Below are 23,252 nucleotides of genomic sequence, written 5' to 3'. Positions count from 1 at the left end.
TGCTCACAAGGCAAATCTTAGGTGAGAGGACGAAGATGGGGTTTTTCTTTGTTTCTCACTAGCCCTGTTTTCTGGAAGTGCAGCACTGCGGTCCAGCTAGCACTGGACAAGTGTTCTTCACCCCGAGATGAGACAGGGAGAAGGCGGAGCTGTAAATGATCCTTTGAAGGATGGAGAACAGAGAATAGACGTCAACCCAAGTGTGCTATAAACCAGTCCTCTGACCAGCTCTGGGATACAACTCCAGCCCATGCAGAACACCCCCTCCAAGGCGTCCCTGGCACTCGCTCCCCGCCCCCCGCAATTTCTTCAATGCTTTGGCCCAGCAGAATTCTTCTGGGGTCACGGCCACAGCCCGTTGGTTTATGGGCTAGGCCATCAGATAAAATTTCATTCTCTGAATTGGACCTAATTTAATTATTCCCCAGATAAGCGTTGGCCTCCCATTGCTGCAAGGGAAAGCCCTAGGAAGGGGTGGCGCCACAAGTCGCAGAGTTTGTGGATGACAAGACATGCTCCAGCCTTTGTTGAGTCAGGGGGGTTAGAACCGTGGGCTCGGCAAGGCGGTCACCATCTGTCCACCCAACCAGCCACTGTGAAGTCCCCAAGCCACTCAGGACCTGGAGTTTTACTAAGAGCTTAGGGAGAATGTTCAGGGTAACTGAACTGATTCCAAAAACCCAGATTCAATCCTGATTGCATGTGGCCTCTCCAGGCCTCAGTTTTCCCATCTGTAAAATGGGGCTAGATTATGTTTTCCAGAAGACATTTCCAGCTCTCAAATTCAGGCAATTCTGAGGGGGATCCGAGCCCCATCTGAGAATCAAGCCTTCTCTAGGGCCAGGGAAAGAGCAAGCAAAAAAGTAAATCAATCTGATTATTAATAGCAAGGAAAAGTATCTCATAAAATATAACCTTAGAAATGGAAACATGTCCACACCAAAACTTGTACATGAAGGTTTACGGCAGCATTATTCATAAGAGCCAAAAGATGGAGAAAGCCCAAATGTCTATCAACAGACGAATGGATAAAGAAAATGTGATAAATCCATACAATACAATGTTATTTAGTGATAAAAAGTAACGAAGTACTGACTCACGCTACAACATGGATGAACTTTCAAAGCATTATGCGAAGTGAAAGAAGCCAGTCACAAAAAACCACATATTATATGAGTCCGTTCATGTGAAGCCCGGAACAGAGAAATCGATAGAGAGGGAAAATAGATTCCGGCTTGCTTAGGGCTGCGACATGGGGGGTGAATAGGGAGACAGGGGGCTGATAGTTAACGGGTGCAGGGTTTCTTTTCGACGTGATGAAATGTTCTAACACTGAATGTGGTGCTGGTTACACATATCTATGAATACACTAAAAACTACTGAATGGTACACTTCTAATGGGTGAATTGTACGGTATGTGAATTATATCTCAATAAAGCTGTTTAAAAAAGAATAGGTTGAAGGAGCAAAAAGTCTGCTCCATGATTTTTAAAACTAAATCAGATAAACTTTGTAAAACACACACACACACACCCCTCCTTAAACCAGTTCTGCAGCTTCGTAACTGGTCCAAAGGTAAAAGGTGATTTTTGATGGGCAAACCTCCTTCTTCCATAAACCAAAGAAGCTGCTGACTCAAAAGTGGGCGGGCCTGCATTTTTCTATTGATTTGTTTCCGTTTTTAACAGCCAAAAGCAAATTTATTTTCTACCACCCAAATGGCAACCATCTACATTTTTACTCTCTGAGCCAAACTGTGTCCCATGCAAAGAATCCATAGGTTTTGAACTGTCAACTCATGACCTGTGGGCAAATGGGTTTGTTTGTTTGTGTTTGTTTGTTTGTTTTGGAGGGAAGATATTTCTGATGAGAAGGTCCGGTTTGCTAACCTCCCAGTCTTCTGTACATCTTTCCAAAGCGAATTTTTCACAGCAACTGTTCCAGAGTGGGTATAAATAGTTAGGACAACAGAAATGTCAGGCTCATCCTCTTTTCGTTTTCTCATTTCTTCCTACTGATAAGTTTCTTAGGCAAGTTCAGCATGTCCTAAAGGCAGCAATTTCCTCTGACCTTCAAAAGAGTGCACTTGAATTACTGGCCTGATGTGGGGTTGGACAGGGCCTTTCCAGAACATACTATCTTCATTAAGAACTGTGACAGAGATTGAGGGAGGGTCACACCATCGTGGGTCAGATTACAGACCACCAAAGGCAATAGGGAGTTTCCCACAGTTCAGGAACACACCGGCACACAGGAAGAGTATGTGCCATTTCTACGCCTGGACAATGTTTCATTCAGATAAGGAAGGTCCACTGATGGGGCAAAGGAATGACCCAACAGGGGAAGTTTCAGGGTAACACTAGATGGCGTGTCAGGGGCAGCGTGCGAGCCAGAACCCAGCTCTGAACTCCTCTCCCCTCAGACACCTCCCTGCTTTACTTCCTTTCCCGGGTGGGACTCAGCATCCTAGCACCCCCAAGGAAGGAAAGCCTCCCAAGCAGAGATGCCTGACACTCCCAGAGCCAGGATGCCATGCTCCTTGCAAGACAGAGGTGGGAACAGCAAGATGGGAGGAATTCTGCTACCTCAATTAGTCTCGGTCCTAAGACAAAGGTGTGCAGTGGGCAGAGGAGTTGGTCCCTGGGCTGGCTGGGGACAAAAAAAGCCCTGGCATCAGCCAACCAGGGGCCACAGTCAGGGGACTTGGGCCCTACCAGGACTCTACTTGCTTTTCTGTCTTGTCTGCCCTTTACCCTGTGATGACAGGGAGGTTGCCAGATGGGGGACAAGCCTGGATTTGGAGCTGGCTAATGGACCATGTTGGCCCTCTCACACTGGCCAGATGACCTCCACTCTCCATTTGCTGGGACTCTGTGAGAGAGGGTTTCCAGTGAGAGCTGGCACAGGGAGTTTTGAGAACACCACCACCACCACCACCCGCCACACACACACACACACACACACACACACACACAATGCCAGGAGCAGAGGCTCTGGCCCCGTCTGACCACAGCCCCCAATCTCTCACTCCAGAGAAGAGGCAGAGGCTAGTTCTTCTCAGGAACATTTAAAAGCTAAACTGCCCTCAAGAATCTGATGGAGGAAGACACCCCACACTGGCCCTCAGGACTGAACACTGAAGCAGAAACGGGAGCTCCCGCCTCCCTCCAGCAGACCCCAGGAAAGCCAGCACTCTCCCATCCTTCGCAACACCTTCCTAAAGCAACAGCAGTTCTGAAATCCAGCATCTGCTTACGTGACGCGGAAATGAGTCCGCTATGGCCAACCCCACCCGGATGTCCAGGAAACCGAGGACAGAGGAGCCAGACTATCTCACGGGCCCTGGGGCCCTCGGCCAAAACTCCGCCCTCCCCAGCATGCCTGCAACTTAACAAACAGCAGGATGAGACGTCTGTGTTGGGAAACACAACCCTTTGGCCCAGATTCCCCGGGGGCAGCCCCGTTTCTTGTCCTCCTGGAGGTCCCTGGCACGCACAAAGCAAATGTGGTTCTGTGTGTACATTCGGAAGACTCTTTGTATAAACAGGTTCACAAATCAGAGGAAATGGTCCTCTCTAGACCAACAGTCTGACTTCTGGTTTGGAAGTGATGGTCCCTATACGTCCACGCCAGGACATACTGTATGTTTTTAATGCAAATATTTACATTCCAAAGGCACATGGAACTTAAAGACAACCTATTTCTATCTGCTAGAAGAAAGAGTAAGGGCCCCACATTTCTTGCCTGGGAAGATAACTCCTGCTTGTATTCCTAAAACACCAACCAAATTCCCATAATATCTCCCCTCCCCCAAGACTCACATGACACACACAAAAACCGTGGTTACTACCTTGTAATAGCCCAAAAACCTAATGCCAGGAAATCAAAAGTTACTCCATTATGCTCTTGACTCGTCCAGAAATGTAGTGACAAGCGTTACTTCTGCGATAGCACACTACCAAACTGGGGACTCCTTTCTGTCTTCTGGGTACACACCCAGAAGCACACATAAAATCTGTAACACCTTTTCTCCAGGAGAAAAGGGCTTTTGAAAGAACCATGTTTAATTGCTGCATTCATTAATTCAACAAATAGCAGACTCGTGGCTCTGTGTGGGTCCAGCCGTGAGTGGGCCGCCAGATGCCCTCCTCCCCCTTGAGAGGCTGACCAGGTTGGGACAAGCAGACCACACCCAGGAAACTAGAACGTGGACTAAAGTGAGATGGGTTCAAGGTTGAGTTCAACAGAGTCGAGTTGCAGGAGACGAGACAGAAGAGGAAGGTACCACTCGGATGGGAGAAGGGAGACATGGGGGAGGATGGTAAGATGTACTGGCAAAGGCTTCCTGGAGGTGGTGATGCGAGAGGGGCACAGGGGCTGACGAAGGCTCAGGCCGCCTGGGAGAAGCAAGAGGAGGTGGAAAAAGTTGCCCAGGCCCAGGCTATTTGCCACTGCGTCCAAATGCAGCCTTAGTTAGAACTTAGCCTTGAGACCCATGGACAATCCTGACCTCAACCTGGGCCATCACTTTCTGCAACAGGTGGCTGATGAGCCTTCACTGTGTGACCTCAAGGCCCAGCTGCCCTGATCCACTGCATACCTAATAGTTGCCATTTGTCAACCCCCACCCAAGGCCGGGCCCTGGGCTCAGCACTTTACTGTCACTATGGGGGGTTAACGGTGGAGGGGGACTCTTCCTGCCCACTCCTGATGTTTCCTTCCACGTGGAGGGATCTCCATCTGTATAACTCTCCTGGGGGCTACACCTGGTGGTGTCTACACAATCCCAGGAGTGTGGAAGGACCTGGACATGTGTAGCCCGGCCTCACCTTTTCCCTTACAGAGTAGGCATTTCTCTCTGCTGGCTGCCCATGGAGGTAGGGGCTGCCCCCAGGAGAGGCTGCAGCTTTCCCATTCTGCCTGTGACTGGGGGGAGGCCAGTCAGCCTAACTGCCCGTTCTCAGGTCAGGATCACACTGCCCATTCACCCGCCGGTTCAGCCATCGTCCAGCATTAGCTTCAGTGGGGAACACACGTGACATTTTTATCTCCACCCATGTTTTTCCTCTCCTCTCTCTCCATAGGTTCAGAACTTGGCCAGGAAAGAGGGGTAAAATTTGGGGAGCTTCTTTGAACCCTAAATTGTACAATTTCTAATATTCAAACTATACTATACGGTGGAGATCATTAACCCCATTATACAGATGAGGAAACTGAGGCATAAGGGAGATTAAGCCACTTGCCCAGGGTCATGGTAATGGAACAAAGAAGCACAGGAGGGTGTCGAATGCGGGTCAGCTTTGTGCCCATGCTCACCCCACCATCTATGCTGCCCCTCCAGGGCCTATGGGATTCAATAACCAGGCTATAAGAACAGCTGCGTGTGGGCACCAAACATTGGGTTAACCAGAAACATGAAGGTGCTGGCTGAACTTCTTTCCATCAGCATGAGTTAACAACACGTGTCAAAAAGGGCAGAGCTACCAGACACCTTTCAACAAGGGGCAAGACAATAACACACCTTCAGAGACCCCTCAGACCCTGAAATGCAGGTTCCAACCTTCTAGCAAAGATACCACAAGCCCAGGCCCATGGGGCAGCTCCCTATCAGGGCACAGTGGGACAGGCCAGAACTTCCCGAGACACAGGGCTGCCCTGGAAGGGATGGACCGCCACCTCTCACGGCCCTTCCTCCCCCTGTAGAGGGCACACCACTACGTTTTTGACCCCACGGAATAAAATGGACCACCAGGCGCATATTCCATTTCAAGAGAAAACGTGAAACCACCAAGTTCCAGCATATTGTAGGAAAAAATAATTGCACCTGGCCTGTATCTAATTATTTGCCCATACTGGGGTATTTTCCAGGCAGCTGGGTGACGAAGCTGCCTGTTTCAATATTTTCATCACAAACACAATTCTGGAAAGCGGCCAAGTTTCCATTATAATGATACTTCTGCTTTTGAGGATCTGCCAGCCTTGCTTTCTTCAGAGACCCAAAAGGTGTGGACCAGGATGAGTTCCACAAATCTCAAATCGGTGTCAGAGAGTGCCTGCCCGGCAAGGGGGCCCCTGCTCGCCTGTTCAGGACTCTTAAGTTTAGAGTGCAGCTCAGTGTGTGACATTCAAAAGCTACCCCAGGACATTTCCAGTCACCGCTGCCTGCTCTGCCCTCTGCTTAACTACATCCAGTAGGGGCACAGCCGAACTGGTCCACAGCTTGTCGTCAATGTCAGCTGAAAGGGTCTCACAGAGCAGCTGTGTACCCAGCCCCCTCTGCACAAATGAAGAAACAGCCCAGAAAAGTGAAGCAACCATTCCAAAGAAACTCGACTAGACTCCAAGGCGTCCTGGGGCTCTTGGCCTTATGGGGTGTCAGAGAAGCCTTTTAAGGTACAATATGCTAGAAGTCATGCCCTCCTCCCCAAGACATACACACAGCTACATAAAAATCGCACATGCAATTCAGAGAGTTCAGAGACATCCCCACCATTTATGAGCACTAAAGAAAACCACAAGAGCCAATGTTGGCTAAGCGCTTACTGTGTGCGAGGCACTGCTCCAAGCACCTGGCAGGTGTTAACATCATGCCCAGGACCCCAGGGCAGGGTGTGAAGTCATCCTAGACCACTCCAGGCAGGCTCCTACCGCACCTTCCTCAGGCCTGAAGCTCCTGTCAGCAGCCATTGTGCAACTCTGCCTCGTCCACTCATCTGAGTGCCACCTCACAGCTGACTGCTGACTCTGCCCCAGCACCTGGCCCCCGGCCTGCACCTGGGGGGGAAGCATCAATGCTTCCTACGCTGCTGCTGAAAGACGCTGCTAGAGTTTTCTCCACATCCTTTTCGAAATCAGCAGACACTGAGAACCCGCGAGCCACTGTCACCTCCCCCAACTTACCACTTGCTGGGTCACATGTCTTCCCCTTCTGGAGCACTATTGTTATTCTCTACGCACCTCCCCATTTCCCTCCTTCCTCCATTGTCACTCAGGGGCCCCTGGATGGCGAAAAGCTTGGTCCGAGTGATCTCAGAGGGCCTCCCTGCCCTCTAATTGAGACAAAGGGGGACACCTGTCTGACCTGCCTGGCACAGGGCCAGCTGGGAACCAGCAGGAATCCAGCAGATGATAGCTGTTGTGATCAAATGTCTTCCTCCCCAATCTCCATACTTAAAAAAAAATTCTATATTGGCCCAAGTCAACACAAAACCTTTACTTTTCTTCCTGGATACCTACACTGGAAACACTAACTAGGTAACTGCTACCTTTATACTTCATTTCATGCTGTGAAAACACAGGTCTACACAGAAATCATCTTGTCGCAGTGCTTTATTTAAAGGAGGAGTATCTCAGGAAGGAAATCAGACCCTAGCACTTGAGAACAATAAAGAAATACACTGTACAAGTCAAAGCTGGGCCTCCCAATACCTGGTCAGCTGAGTGAGAACACAATCTCTTGATTCACAGAACAGAAACTGTTACCCATGGAAGTAAGTCAGGATCATTCCCGAGCATCCCAACTACAGACCGGAGGGAAGACAGGGTGCATTATTGTCACCAGTGACTGAAAGCGTCCCTTCTAACTCATATGCTGCTAAAGGGGTGCCCGCTGACTGACTGCTCACATAAATGACACTCCCATGCCAGCTGCTACTTTTCTTTAAAAGTTTCTACCTTTAAAATGTAAGGAGACTCCTCTCTCACACAAATGGGTTCCAAATGGCATCTGGACAATCCTAGGCCTGCTGAGACACGAGGGGACAGGGTCTGGGCGTGTGCACAGGAAAAGTAGAGCTGCCTGCCACAGTGAGTATTCCCCTGTGAGTTTCCCAGAGGCTCAAGCCCAGCCTGGTGGGATGAAGGAGCAGGCCCAGGACCTGGGACAGAGACCTGGGCTGACTTTCCACTTCCTGGCTGTGTGACCTTGGGCAAGTCACCCTACTGTTTACACATCTGTAAAAGGAATCACGTCTTCCACAACGCACCCATCTCTAGTACCTTCCCTTGCCTTATTGTCCTTCCCAGGTCTTAACACACATCTCAGGGTTCATTCGTCCATGACCCATTCCCCTCCGTCGAGGGCTGGGACTATGTGCCTGTCTTATCACTGTGTCACCCCCAGGTGCTCAACTCAGGGACCTAGTTGGCAAATGAAATTACATGAAAAGTTTTACTCAGAGTGTTACTTTCCACATGATAGGAGTTCATCAAATAGCTACTGAATGAATGCAAGACCCACAAGCACATGAGGGGAGCTGGCACATGGCCGAAGGCACGAGGGGCATCTGTCAATTCTTGGGCCCTCAGGGGGTGTGACCACCATGTCCCATTGTATGTCACAGCTCTCTGGTGGTGGGACACCCTTCCCAGTATACGAACACAGGGCCCGGTGTCAAGCTTCAGACCTCCTGGCAGTGCACTTACCTAACCCTCTTCTCTAGAATTTGAGCCCACACTTAAATATCCAAGCTTGAGAAGTCTCTTGAAAATTAATGAGACCTATCAAGTCTGGTTTTTCCCCAACCGGCTGGAGCTGAATCCAAGCTGCTTCCTACAGGTGGGGCATGGGCTCACCTGCTTGGGGCAGCACCATTCTCCTCCCCGCCCCCCCTCCCTCTGCGCTAGCTAGCGAGGGCAACTTCCAGCTAGGCCCTAGATGGCCTTGGGCTACCACAATCTAATTATAACCCAGCACTAACCTAAAGCATCTGCTAGTGCTGGTTCAAAGGCCCTGGGGCTTCTGTGGCCCTTGGTTATGCTGGAGTTTCTTTGCTTGCTCTTCTCCAAACACCAAAAAAGCAGAGTCCACTTCCCAAATTTTCCTGCAAACACTGCCTCTTCCAGCTGCAGAGGTTAATGTTCAACCTTTCAGGCACGTGGAAAACCAGGTGCCTCAACTCTCCAGGCCAGGGGCAGCAGCAACAGAGAATAGGAATGCTGCGGGAACAGCAGTCCTTCCAGCTGCACAGTGACAGTGCTGGGATCCCTGGCCAAGACAATGGTTCAGGCATCACGAGCTCTAAATGCCAAAGCAAAGCAAGGCATGTGTGTGATCCACTGTGGGTAGACCTGCCTCCTGCTCCCCCACCCCCACCCCCCCTCCCACACACAATATCCTGGATGAATTAACTCTGCTTGCTTCACTCACAAGCCAGCTCACTGCAGTCCTGCAATACCCAGAGAGAAAAGACACAAAGACACTGTTGAGTTTCCTTCACGAGGCCTTAGAGATTGATTCTCCTGGGGAGCTGGACCTTGGAGGAAAGACCCCACCTGCAGCTCCACTTCTGGCTTAATTACTCACTGAGAGGGAGACCATGGCAGGCGCTTCACAGGCTGGCTCGGTTTCCTCATCCAGCAAGAGGCAAGGATATTTTCCTGCCAATCTTTCAGTATTGGAGTGAAAAACTTATTTGATAAAAACTGCTTAACTAAAAGGCATTTATTTTTATTCCCATGCATATATAAACAAATTCATATATGGTCTGTACGTGTGTGTCAATCTCAACATCCTGATTCAACATAGTTTATAAAATTAGTAAGCGCCTTGTTCTGGATGAGAGGGTTTCTGATTTTGCAACGTTGGAGGTGGAGCCAGTAGGAAAGCTGGGGACCGAGAATGGTGTGGGAGGGTCCTAGAGAACTTCGGGCAAATCTCCAGGCCTCAGGCCCCTCAGGCGGTGCAGATGCCATCACCCTGCCTTCTGCTCCAACTCTAGTGGCTGCCCTGATGGGAACCTCAGCTGATAAAGCGCAGCGGGGGCACAGCCAGGAGTCCGGAATCAGAACGAGCCCCTCTGCTAAGCTTCACTGAACGCCGGGCCACATTCCTTCGCGGAGCGTCCTGGGGCTTCTTAGAGATACAACTTCATTCCCGAAAACTCCGTGCCATTAACTCACCCAACGTGAATACGGTGAAGGACCCGGGGTGACGGGAAGATAGGGACCCAAGTAGTAGGTCTCAGCCTCTGCCTTGCTGCGTCCTTCTGGAACCTCCCTACGCGAGGCCGGGGCGTCCAGCCGCCAGCAGCCGGCAATCAAGCCCTACCCTTCGGTGTCTACACCCGCCGCTCCACCGGCGTAGGGCGAGCGGGCGGGCAATTGGACCCCAGGACCGCGACCGGGCAGTCAAGTAGCCGCGCCCAAGACCAGACGGCTCCGAATCCTAAACACACACGCACACACGCGCGCGCACGCTGGCCAATCCGTTCGCACGGAGTCGGAGGGCGCTTCCACAGCTCTTCATTCATTCCCCCAAAGGCGAGGTTTCCTTGGCCCGGGCGCCTCCACCCCGCGTTCCCAGGGGGCTCCGAGGGGCCCAACTGCACCGCGACCCGCCCCCATCCTCCCACAGCCACCGCGTCCTCTCCACCGGTATACACAACCCCACAGACCCGCGCTGTACCACGATCGCCAGCGTCGCCCCTGCGCGCGGGCCGCTGCCACCCCGACTCCCCATAGCTTCGTTGCCCTCAGCTCCTGCTCCCCGCCGCGCCGCTCAGACTTGCCGCGCTCTGCTTGCCGCGCCCAGGCCGGCCGGGGTGGCCGCGCCGCCGCCGGGAAGCGCCGGCAACTCCCGAGTCTCGCCGCCTCCGGAACCGCGGCGGGGCACCGGGAGGGGGCTAGGGACGGATGGCAAAAAGGAAGGGGAAGGAGCGGGAGCAAAAGTTCAGGCCTCTCGGGCCCCAACCGCGCCCCCATCTCCTCCCACGCCCGCCCCAGCCCCCGCGGTCCCCACCCTCGGAACCCCGTCCCCCAGGCGTCGGCGCCTGAGACTCTCCCCATCCCCGCCTCCTCCGTCCAGAACGGCCGCGGGACTGAAGCCGGGGGTCGGGAGGTGGCTCCGAGCCAGAGTAGGGGAGAGAGTGGCAGACGTCCACCTACCTGCCTCGGGCCGCGCCTGGAAACTTCCCCAAAGTGCTCGGAGGAGCGGAGCGCAACGCTTCCCCCCACCACTACCACCACCACCCTACGCGTGCTCACACTGTGGCAACACTGGTCTGTCTGTCCGTCCGTCTTCCGCCTGCATCTCCAAGAGCTGGCAGGCGCGGAGGCGCCGACTCCTGGGACTGTTCTTCAGAACAGCCGGCCCGTGCGTGCCCCGCGGCAGGCGCCCCCCGCAGGCCTCCAGCTGCCCGCAGCGCCACCACCCCCATCGCCAGGTCCTCAGTCCCCGATCTCCCGTTGCATTCTCTCGAGCCAGGGAAGGGGCGTGCAAGCCCTGGCGCCGCCGCTGGGTAGCCCTTCCCGCGGTGTCCCCAAAGCACGGATCGCCCGGAGCGCGGCCAGGACCGCAGCGAGGGGACGCCCCCCGCTGAGGACCGCGGTAGCCTCGGGGAGACCCGGCCGAGGGGCGCCGGGCCCAAACCTGCCCAAACCGGCTCGGCGCGCTCGCAAGTTCATTGTCTGCCTGGGCCGCGGCCGCTGCCGCCGCCACCGCGCCGGGAGCGCCGCGGGGAGTGAGGCTGCGCGCAGCCTCCGCCGGCCCAGACTCCCGATGCCCAGCCCGGGCCGCCGCCGCCGCCGCCGGCGCTGACCCGCAGGAAAGCGGAGCGGCGCCGGAGCCGCGAGCCCCGGGCCAGACTCCCGCCTATCCTCGCCGCCTCCACTCCCGCGCCTGGCACCCAACTTGTACCTGAGAAACCCGAGTCCAGCCGGGGAGCCTCTGCGGCTCGGGCTCCGCGGGAGCGCGCCCAGCCTGCACCTCGAGCCCCGCATCCAGGGCGCGTCAACCTGATTCCCCGAACGCAGGGAGGAAAAGTTTGGGAGTGACGTGCAGATGGCGAATGAAACATCCGAAGAGAACCCTCCCCCCGCCCCATGTCGCGCTGACACACAACAGCTCGAGTCTGGAATGTGAGATCAAGGCGTGTGCGCCGAGCGGTGGGTTTGGTCCCCGCCCCCTCCCCTTCCAAGTAAACACGGTTTGTGTGATGCGGGGATTCCAAATGGAAAGCAATCCGAGACCCCTGAAGTCTGCCCGTGACACCCTGCCAGAGACATTTTTAACCAACTTGGCGGTCTGGAGCGGGTCCATACATTGATATTCAAGGCCCGGCGCTGGTGGGTTCTGCGCCCTCTGTTGTGTTTTTGCATCCCGCCAAGGCTCTCGGGGCTCCTGGGCCCAGCCTGTTTGCTTCTACCCGGAGGGAAGACTCGGCGGGACCCCGAGCGCCACTGCCTGCCGCAGTGGCCAGGAGGCCGTGCTCCGGGAAACCACCTGGGCTGCCCGAGGTCACGGAAGCGGCACCAGTGGTCTACTCCCCGGATTCAGGACTGAAGACGCCATTAGTTAAAGAAAAGACACTTTGAATTCTGGAAGACTCGACTCAAGGGGCGCTTAGAGCACCAAGCCCAGCCTCTCAGGAAGCAGGTCCAAGGGACAGAGAAGAATCCTTGTCTTCAGTCACATAGCCTTCTGCCTGCCCATGTCCCCATGGCCACAGTCCAGCACCCTCATACTTAAAGCAACCAGAAGTGGAGCTGAAAGTACTTCCTAAACAGAGTGCCGCACACCGCTGAGGGGTGCTTCCTGACAGAGCCTTGCCCCCCTTCCTGTTTTTCTGAAAAAACGGGATCTTTATTGCTTGAGGCTTCATCTCAACCACCAGGAATGATAACCTGCCCAGAGGTCACCAACTTCTGCTCTGCATCCCTGGCCATCAATGCAGAGGTCTCTCACAATCAGGATTGTAACTGCAGATGGGAAGATGGGGTGAGGGGAATTCTTCAAAACTGTATCTTGTTTTTCTGCAAATAATACGTCTTACATAAAATCTACAAATAAAGATTAATGCAGCAGAGAGACCAGCCTTAGAATTTCAGCCTGGATTGCTTTTTCCATATAGACTCCACTCAGTGAATTTTTTTCATTATTTTTTTAAACAAAAGCCTTTTTTTCTGAAAATACAATGAGCTGCTTTTTGCAGGGTTCATAATTCCCAATAGATGATGATGCCATTTTTCAAGGTCTTACACACGTTGTGGCTTTGGGGCTTATTTATTAGCTCCCAAGAAAAGCCTGCCTTTCAGTGAGGTTTATATACTCAAGTAATTGCATCGGGGACATAGTGCAGGGTGCTGTTAAAGGGGTTGGTTGTACATGTGTCTGCAAGGAAGGCCCTGGGCCAGGCAGCTGTCAGACCAGAGTGTGCAATGGGTTTAAACAAACACAGGGAAGGTTCTATGGAAAGACCGAGGAGGAAATCCCCTCCTGTAAGGGTGTGTGGGACATTACTCCACAACCACACATACCGCCGTCTTTCCTCTCCTCCCTCCAAGTAAACACATGACTCCATTATAGAGATGGCGCTGGGCCCACCCAGATCACTTTCAAATTCAGGTGTCAGAAATCACAGTTGACATGGAGCAAATTGTTTTTAAGTAAAATCAAGGTGCCGCTTTGATGCGAATTCCACCGGGGCTTTCCAAAGGTATTTACACACGTGCCTGAGATTAACTGGAGGGCGATTTCCCCCCTCAACTTTAATTTCAAAAAATTGCCCAAGAATTGCACTTGAGCCTGTGATCCTGGAGAGCTGAGAGAACACCCAGATGCTACACGTATGTGAATAAGTGGATGGATGGACAGACGGATGTGTAGCTGAGAGACATGAGTGCCAACCTGATATCGGCAACTAATGGGTGAAAAAGATGCCGATAATTTGAGAAAACAAATATCTTCTCCCCATGCTCTTAGGCCTCCATAATTCTGGAGTTAAATTGCCTGGGTTCAAACCCTACTTCCCACATCTACTACCCTGTTTCCCCGAAAATAAGACTGGGTCTTATATTAAGTTTTGCTACAAAAGACACATTAGGGCTTATGTTCAGGGGATGTCCTCCTGAAAAATCATGCTAGGGCTTATTTTCTGGGTAGGTCTTATTTTCAGGGAAATGCGGTATCTGAGTGACCTTGGGCAAGTCACTCATCCTTTCTGTGACTCAGTTTGGGGCTTATAATAGCACCTCCTAGTGGTAGATTGAGTTATGGATCCCATGGGGTGATTACTCTTCTGCGTCCTCATAATGCATGGGATATACTCCCCCATTCCTTGACTTTGGACTTGGCCGTATGACTTGCTTTAGACCAGGGATGTCCAAACTTTTTTCAACGTTTTTTACCAAGGGCCATATGTGATAAAATACACAAACAGCCGGGCCACTCACTCGAGGTGAAGTACGCATTGCCTCACCTGGTTTATTTAACTAAATATATTTTTGGAATTTGCTGCGGGCCAATTAACAATGGATTGCGGACCGCAGTTGGCCTGTGGGCCGCAGTTTTGACACCCCTGCTTTAGACAATGACATTTGGGGGAATGTGACTTAAACAGAGGCTTAAAATGTGCTGCAGTGCTGGGCCTGCTCTCCTGTGCGCTGGTGGTCCACCATGAGAAGAATGTCTCAAGAAGCTACTGCCTCTTCCAGCAAGTTTCCAGAATAAATACATGTGGAATAGAACTGAACTCAACTTGCAGCCTGGAGCCAAGTCACCCCACCTACAACTGGACTCAGAGCTGCCCCAGCTACCTACAGACACATGAGCAAGGGGGTGGGGAAATACTTGTAAGCCACTGAATGTCAGAGTTTTGTTACACGGCATCATTGTGTCAGTAGCTGACTGATACATTCCCTCAGTGGGCTTGTGTGAACATTAATGATAAAATGTTTGAAAAACAAAGCACAATTCTTGGGACATAGTAAGAGCTCAGAAATATGAGCTCTTATTACTAATCAACAATTAGTAATCAACAATACTTATTAGTATTGACAGTTTTGCACATAACAGTGACATGATAACTGTTTTTTAACTGACTTACTGAATCAGTGAACAAGTATTACTTGAATAAAGATTCTGTAAGGGGCAGCTGGTTAGTTCAGTTGGTTAGAGCGTGGTGCTATTAACAACAAGTTTGTTGGTTCGATCCCCACACGGGCCACTGTGAGCTGTACTCTCCACAACTGAATTGAAACTACTACTTGACTTGGAGCTGATGGGTCCTGGAAAAACACACTTAAAATAAATTAATTAATCAATCAATTAATTAAAAAGTTAAAAAAAAAGATTCTATAAGAGACAGAGCAAAGACATCAGAAAACTGGAAAACCAGAGATCTGCCATGATCCCCAAATCACATTCATTCACTCATTCATTCATTCGGCAGACAGTCCCCAAACATCTGCTCTGTGCCACACACTGGAGTGAATGTTGGAGCACTAGATGATCAAGTCTCCATCCCCTGCTAAGGATGAGGACCTCCAGAGTCACCACATGACAAGCACTCTGCTAAACAGTTCCCTGTGCTACATCATTTGACCCTCACTACAGCACTGTAAGCCAATATTATTTATCCCCATTTTTCAGATGAGGAAATGGAGGCTCAGCAAACAAACAACATGGGAAAAGAACCAAGACCACTCCTATACCATTAGTGTGCGCTAGTGCCAATGGACTCAAGTTCATGGTAGGCACATCTGCTAGGAAAGTGCGGTGAGAAGAGAGAAAACAGATGGACACAGCTGGTGTCATTCTGTATATGTGCTAGGTGCTTGGGAAATACTGGGGCTCAGAAGACCAGGTTCCATTCCCACCACCAGTGCTCTGGGAGACCTCAAGCCCGTCTCTGGCCCTCAGTTTCTCCAACTGGAGGTAACAGGATCTTGAAAGCTGCAGTGATGGCATTTTATAGAGCTGTGAATTCAGGAAGAATTGCTGCAGGAAGTCCATCTTAAGGGGGTTAAGGGGTGGGAGTCACAGTTCTGGGAACTGTTCCAATAATTTGCAAGTGAGAACAATAGACAACTTAGGAGGAAAGGAGACAAGGCCTGGCCTTGAGCACTACTCATAAGAGGCTCCAGCTCAACAGCTGCAACCTTGCCATTGGTCATTCCACCATGAGAGCATTGAGGCTGGAGCATGTGGGGTCTTCCAACTGCCTCCTATCAGAATGCAGTGCCCCTGCAGGAAAAATCCCTTGAGATGCCAAAAGCCTTAGTTATCACCTAACCCGTTAATTTTCAGTTAACACTTTTGCAGAGACTGGGATGAGGTTTCAATTCACCTTCACCTTATCCACACTTGAGGTTGTTTCCAAGGGGACAGCATGAGGCGTGGGGTGCCACTGCATCAGAGTTCCCTTTGCTGGGAAGGGCTGCACCTGGGTGCGAGGGGGTTCTGGAGGATCAGTACACAAGCTCTCAAATTCATTTCGGTGGACCTGACTTCAGATCTCTGCCACCCACCTGTCTCCAGCCCTGTGACTTTGACAAATTTAGACTTCTCGGTAACCTGAAATGCATTTCAATTTCATAAATTTAGAAATACTCTGGTTAGACAGATTCCTTCTGCAGTAACGCATCCATTAAGTGCACTTTAAGCCGATTTTGGTATGCTAATCCATCACAAATCGATGTGAAACTTAGGTTCTTGTGAAAATTTCCTACCCCTGGTCCAAAACCTCTCCTGGATTTAGGAAACTAACAAACAGTGGTTCCTTAAAGCTACAGACTCCAACACTACATCGAAACTTTGGTGAAGAAAGGAATGGGGCCAGTTTTAAACAAACATCCAAACATGTGTTCACAGGAGAGCTGTCTACTCGAACAGGATTCCCCCAGGGACAGTTCTTAACTCCAAAGATGCTGCCATGGCTGGGAGTTTATAGAATTCTATTTCGCAGTTCCCTCCTGAATAGTCCGAGGGACCGTCAGCCCTTGGAGGGCAGGATCAGGGTCATGCAGTCTCTGCTTTCCCAGCCCCCGCTCGAGCCCAGCACGGCCCGCACGCCCAGTACATGGCCCATTAACGACCAGGTTGCAATCTCCTGGCCTGACCAGTGACTCGTCCACCAGACTTAACTTGATAAGATTTCTACTATTTCCCAGAATCAAATGTCCTCCGCACCAATGAAGACTGAGAATCCTAAAAGCATGGGCGGAAACCTCTGAAGGAAATCAGACGAGGAAGGACCCCAAGTGATTTTAGTGATGACAGCATCATCGGAATGGTGAGGCTCTTTATTCTGCAGTGTCTGAGGCCAGGAGGGAACAATGGCCAGTAATTAGCGATACAAAGAACCTATGGGTGGGGCTGGCCCGGTGGCTCAGGCGGTTGGAGCTCCATGCTCCTAACTCCAAAGGCTGCCAGTTCGATGCCCACATGGGCCAGTGGGCTCTCAACCACAAGGCTGCCGGTTCAACTTCTCGAGTCCCACAAGGGATGGTGGGCAGCGCCCCCTGCAACTAAGATTGAACACGGCACCTTGAGCTGAGCTGCCGCTGAGCTCCCAGATGGCTCAGTTGGTTGGAGCACATGCTCTCAACCATGAGGTTGCCGGTTCGACTCAACTAGAAACGGCAAGTGGACCTGGAGCTGAGCTGCGCCCTCCACAACTAAGATTGAAAGGACAACAACTTGACTTGAAAAAAAGTCCTGGAAGTACACGCTGTTCCCCAATAAAGTCCTAGTCCCCTTCCGCAATTAAAATTAAAACTTATTTTTTTTAAAAAAAAGAACCTATGGGTGATGAAAGAGACATAATGTCATTGTTCCCACAGCCTAAGCCTCTGTTGCTACCGATCATTGAAGGGCAGCACCTTTTAGCCAGAAGTTTTTAGCTGCATAATAGACATTTTGCTGATAAGATGACGTTTACAGCCGGGAGCGTTTTTTACTTGCTTCTGTCATAAAATCTACCACCCACTCAACAGCAAAAATGAGCTGTTGACTTGGGGAAATGTAGAGCAGCGTCGCATGCCCCAGATGTGAAATACCTAAGCCTCCTAAATAAATTTCGTTTTCCTGGTTGAGCGTTGAATGCAGTCTAATGTTACAAAGGGACGCTGGGGACCATAATGGGGATGACACACCCACCTGCAGAGGTTCCAGGCGGCTGTTGCTGATTTGTTCTCTTTCCCTGTCCTGCTTTGCTGCTTGCTGGGTCCAACCCAGACCTGCTTCACAGTTCTTTGAATGTCCGCAAGAGCCCTTCTCCTCCTGTCCCTCTACCTCCCCTCCCCAGGTGTAAGAGGAGACTGCACGTGGCTTTGTCATCTCCTAAGGCTCAGGCATCTTGAGCATTTGGGGAGGTTGATATGGGGGTACTCAGCCAAGGCACGACTCTGGGGCCTAAACCCATGGATCACGTTGGGGAAACCCACAGGAGGCTGGTCCATCAATCTAGAATTGAGCTGCGGGCCATTCTAGTCCATGGTTGGGCCTCCTGGCACTTTTCAGCACATGGGTAGAGCAAGGAGACAGGTCAACTGTCCAGTTGTGCCGAGGCCACAGGGGAGAGGAGAGGAGGGAGAAGGGCCAGTCCCTCTCTAGGAGCACAGGGCGCTCTTCTGCCCTCCTTGCTACACAGTGACCTTATGCCAGGCACTCTTCTGAGACCTCAGGCTGAGACACTGGTGAAGGGGACCAGAGGTGGCCAGTGGGGAATGGTGGGGTCTGAAGCACCGTGGAATACACACGCCTGTCCAAGGAGACAGCTGGGTAGGTATCAACTCTTGCTAGATGGGGCACGGGAGCCAGAAATCTGAGTTTAATTGTGAAATAGCCCAATATTTTTTTTTAAAAAAATCTTTGCTTGGCAACTAAATCAGAAAAAAATTGTACCCTACAGTGGGAGTCAGATTGCAGGAGAGATGCAGGAGAGATGCCCACAGGCTGCCACTTCTGTGCCTCTGTGCCAGCGGCTTCCGGACTCCAGCTAAGCTGATCCTGTGAGTGCCTGGGTAGGGCGAAGAGGATACTGCCCCATTTTACAGTTGAGAAAACTGAGGCTTGTGCAGTTGGCCAAAGGCACACAGCTTTGCAAAGAGCAGAGCAGGAGGTGGATGGGATCCACTGCCCCTTGAATCAGTGCTCTGTTCAGGGTACCCCCCCCGCCCACCCAGAAATGGACCAGATGTCACCTGAGAGTTTCATCTCAGCCAGTCAGCACCAAAAGGGCTGGAGCACTCGGTCAGGGGGCTCCTCCAGAAGCCTGGGAAGCAAGAGTCGTCTTGGTCCTGATTTCCAGCAACAGCACATGCCCACAAGGACTGAGCAATTGGAGGCGACATTACCGTCCTTAGGACTATTCGTCACTTCTCGTTTACTCCTTTTATTGCATGGCCCAGGCCAGGCTGTATTATGGTAGATGTGATATTTCTGGCCTCTGGTTGGCTCCAGAGCAGGGAGAATTCTGGGAGGGAGGAGTCTGGGCCCCGAAAAGCCAGGAAATCAGAAGGACATCTCACTGGACCAAGAGGCCTTTGGTCTCTGCAGCACATGCGGACCTGGCGTCCCTCTTTCCAGACCCCGGAGGACCCACTATCTGTGCACCAAGATGAGGCAGGACCTCATCATGAGTCTTGGTCCTTTCGTGCCTCTCAAAGGTGTCCAGCAGGGTTGCATTGGAGGTAAAGCCTGTTGAGTCACTCTCCCCTCCCCTCTCCACACACTGTTGATCTCCCCCACTCCAGGTTGGGCTTCTGGGCCTCTGTGGGCCCTGAGCTTCCTTTCAGGGGCCTCTGTGGGCGCCAAGCTCCCTTTCAGGGGCTCACCTAAAAACCAGCCTTTGCATAGGGTTTCCCTCCTGCCTCACAGGGGCTCCGGACTCAGAAATCAATTCCTTGTATATTTGCCCCAAAACAAACGGAGTGGAACTTTTCTGTCCCTTGAGGAAGCACCAACGCCCACGTCTGCATCACGCATACTGTCACCAAAGGAAGTCATTACTGAGGTTGTGATAAGGGTCCACAGCTTCCTCCCCGTGGGGTCGTTGTAAAAACAATTATTTCCTCTTTCAAGGCAGCCCCAGAGCTGAGCTGATACTTGAAGAGTCAACGAATCAAATAGTCATGGAAACAACTGCAGAATTCTTATTTGGAATATTAATTATATGAAGGGACCGACAGAACCAGTCCTTCTCTGTTAAGCCCCAGTGAAGGCGCTATCCCCATGTCTTGGCTAAAAGCCTAACACAAATAAACCAGGTCCCCCATACAGCTTCAGGATGTCAGCCAGGACCTGCCCCAGGCAAAGCACTACAGTAACAGCACCAAATCCATCACATCTCAGGTATCTGTAGGGCCTTAGACTTTACAAACACCTTTGCAGTTGTCCAGTCTTTGGGGCCTATGCCTTATCTCTTAAAAATCCGTGTGGGAGATATTAATGCACTCTTCTATAAATGAAGCAGTAGGCTCAGAAAAAGGAAGGGTCTTGCCCAAGGACTCAGAGCTGCAAAGTCCTAACTGGAACTAGAGGATTTAGTCCAAGGCGAATACTCTCCCTGTTAAATCCTCGTCACTTAGCAAATCTCAACCGCACAGCAGACCCAGGAATGGACATTATTCGACCCATTTTTTTAGATAAGGGAAGTGAAGCCGGGAGAGCTTTGCCTTGGACACCTTCCCCAACCCCCTGTAATGTTCATCCACCCTTCCTTTCTCCCACAGGAGGTTCCCGGCACCCTAGGATCCTGACGCATTTTTCCCAGGATCGGGGATCCATGGGGGTGGTGGCATGCGCGGGTATTTTTCAGTCCTTGTTGCTTTCCAGTCCAGTGTTTAAAAAATATCAATACGCCAAAGCCACAGAACACAAGGTTTTCTGCACCTTGGCTAATTTCCTGCTGACTCAGCCAGGCTGGGCAAGAGCCAGCTGTGGTAACTCCTCTGGCTGTGTGTGAGAAATATTTATTGTTGAATAGTCCTCTGTTTAATAAAAGGCTCTCGGGCCTTTACGGGACAGAGAGGCTCGGACAAGTGTGGCTGTATTTCCCAAGCCTGCGGGATTATTCAAGTGGAGCTCCCTCCTCTGTTTTTCTAGCCGGGCTTCACTCTGCAGAGGACAGGGCAGCCATGGTTTACCCAGTCAGAGCCCGATTTCCAGTCCTATTTTCACCCTGACATAATTCTGCAGGATGAAGCAAATGACTTAACCGCTCTGCACCTCTGTTTACCCATCTGTGAAATGGCTGTCATCAAATGCAGGTATTGATTGATTTGCAAAGAGCCTCTGATTATCTTGGACTAATGTCCTCTATGTTCCTCTATGTTCAGGATTCCTCCCTGGAGGCTCAACCATGTGTCTATGTTGACTTGAAAGGAGCCTGGAAATGACAAAGGGCAACCTAGCAAAAGAAAGCACAGAGGACTTCAAGGAATGGAAAGCGACATCTATAGTAATAAACGAGGGTTTTCATGATGCTCATGTGACTCTGGGAGGACCAGGTGAGACAGCCAGTTTCAGAGGGGAGACCTTTACAATATATTGGATTACAAATCCCAAAGACCAAAAACCAGAGGGTTAATCACATTTCAATGACCTCAACAGTTGGAAAGCATTATATTGATGTGATGGGCACTAGGCGCTCCTGTGTGTGAAAAGTGTACTTCCACTTGCTATCGCCTTGACTTTTGTCCCCCATTCCCTCTTGGCCCAACTGGGATTGGATGTGTTCAGACTGGGAATTGGTCACCGGGTTCAGAACTCCGGGTTCAGTTGCGGAGGTAATACCTGGTGCTTTTTAATCTGTCAGCCTCTCCTTTGTCCTTTCAGGACTGGCTGGCTTCTCTGTCTTCACCAGGCCATGCCTAGCAGGGGTTTTCTGGAAGAGGGAAGCTAAGCCCGACAGGCAGTGTTGGGTGTGCAATCTGGGGAGGTGGGCAGGACAGCTGTGTTCTGTGGGTTGATGACTCTTAAGCCCAAGTCTCTGTCCCAAGCCCTGAAATGTTGTATGTGTTCTGCTGCCTCCTAGGCAGATGCAACACGGAGCTCCCCGTCTTCCCCAAAGCTGCCCCAGCGTCCCTGATCCCATCTCAGGGAAGACCAGTCACCCAAGTGAGGAGGTAGGGAATTACCCCGACTTCCAGCTGGTCTCTTCATTTCACTTATTGACAGCTCGAGAACCTGTCTCCTCCTCTCTTGCCCACTGTCATGGCCCCAACTCAGGCCTCCACTCCCCTTATCCAGATCCCTGCAACAGCCTCCAATGTGTCTCCTTGCCTCCAGCCACACTCCAATCCACTGTAGCCAGAGCTCTGGAGCACTGCCCCTCTGTGTGACAGACACGGTTATTGCTCACTGGGTATCCGTGTGCTTCCCTGCATTTCTCAGCCCTCCTTGCAGTTAGATGGTGCCATGTGAAAATTCTGGCCAACGGACTGGCAGTAGGATGACATGTGTCATTTCAGGTTGGAGGACAGAAAAGTAGGTGGAAGCTGTCCATGTGCTGTCTGGTGAGATGGTGGACCCCCCAGGCCAAAGCCTCCAGCACTGAGTCACTGCAAAGAGTGACTCCTGGATGTCAAGTCTCTCAACACCTGGATGTCAAGTCTCTCAACATATCTGGCCTGAGCAAGAACAAGAAACAAATAGTATGTGTCAACCCCCTGAGACTTCAGGGCTGTAGTTACTGTAGCAGAGCCCTAGTCCATCCAAACTGATAACCTGGTGAACTCCCTTCCCTATTTCACACAATTCAAGGGTCACTGCCTCAAGAAGCCTCCCACCCGGGCCCCCCAGGAAACTCAGGTCCCCAACCTGTGCTTCTATAGTGACCTGTGATTTCCCCAAGGCAGGAAATTTGTCATCTTCATCATCATCATCACCATCACCATCATGACCATCACCACCATCATCACCATCGTCACCATCACCACCATCGTCACCATCACCACCATCACCACCATCATCACCATCACCTCCATCGTCACCAGCATCACCATCACCATCGTCACCATCACCACAATCGTCACCATCGTCACCATCACAACCATCGTCGCCATCGTCGCCATCACCACCGTCACCATCACCACCATCGTTACCATCACCACCACCACCATCATCACCATCGTCACCATCACCACCATCATCACCATCACCACCACCACCACCATCATCACCATCGTCACCATCACCACCATCGTCACCATCACCACCATCACCACCATCACCATCGTCACCATCACCACCACCGTCACCATCACCACCATCACCACCATCATCACCATCACCTCCATCGTCACCAGCATCACCATCACCATCGTCACCATCACCACAATCGTCACCATCGTCACCATCACAACCATCGTCGCCATCGTCGCCATCACCACCGTCACCATCACCACCATCGTTACCATCACCACCACCACCATCATCACCATCGTCACCATCACCACCATCATCACCATCACCACTATAACCTCCATTGTCACCAGCATCACCATCACCATCGTCACCATCACCACGATCG

The 23,252-nt window shown here is 51.4% G+C and overlaps 1 protein-coding gene across 4 annotated transcripts in view; it reads right to left on the bottom strand.

Annotated features, from left to right (window-relative positions):
• Positions 1-12,677, bottom strand: part of CHST15 (carbohydrate sulfotransferase 15) — a 67,522-nt gene extending 54,845 nt beyond the window's left edge. The window contains exon 1 of one of the 4 annotated variants that reach the window (XM_033130534.1): positions 11,636-12,677. The gene's annotated coding sequence lies outside the window, so the exon portion shown is untranslated. Of the gene's footprint in view, positions 1-6,543; positions 6,704-10,884; positions 11,120-11,635 lie in introns of those variants that run through there. The other 3 variants (XM_033130537.1, XM_033130535.1, XM_033130536.1) reach the window with 3 other exon arrangements.
• Positions 12,678-23,252: the final 10,575 nt, after the last annotated feature.

This window comes from Rhinolophus ferrumequinum, chromosome 16 (genome assembly GCF_004115265.2).
Source record: "Rhinolophus ferrumequinum isolate MPI-CBG mRhiFer1 chromosome 16, mRhiFer1_v1.p, whole genome shotgun sequence".
NCBI lineage: Eukaryota > Metazoa > Chordata > Mammalia > Chiroptera > Rhinolophidae > Rhinolophus > Rhinolophus ferrumequinum.
The sequence above is the reverse complement of the archived record's forward strand: the minus strand, read 5'-3'. Positions and strand labels throughout refer to the sequence as shown.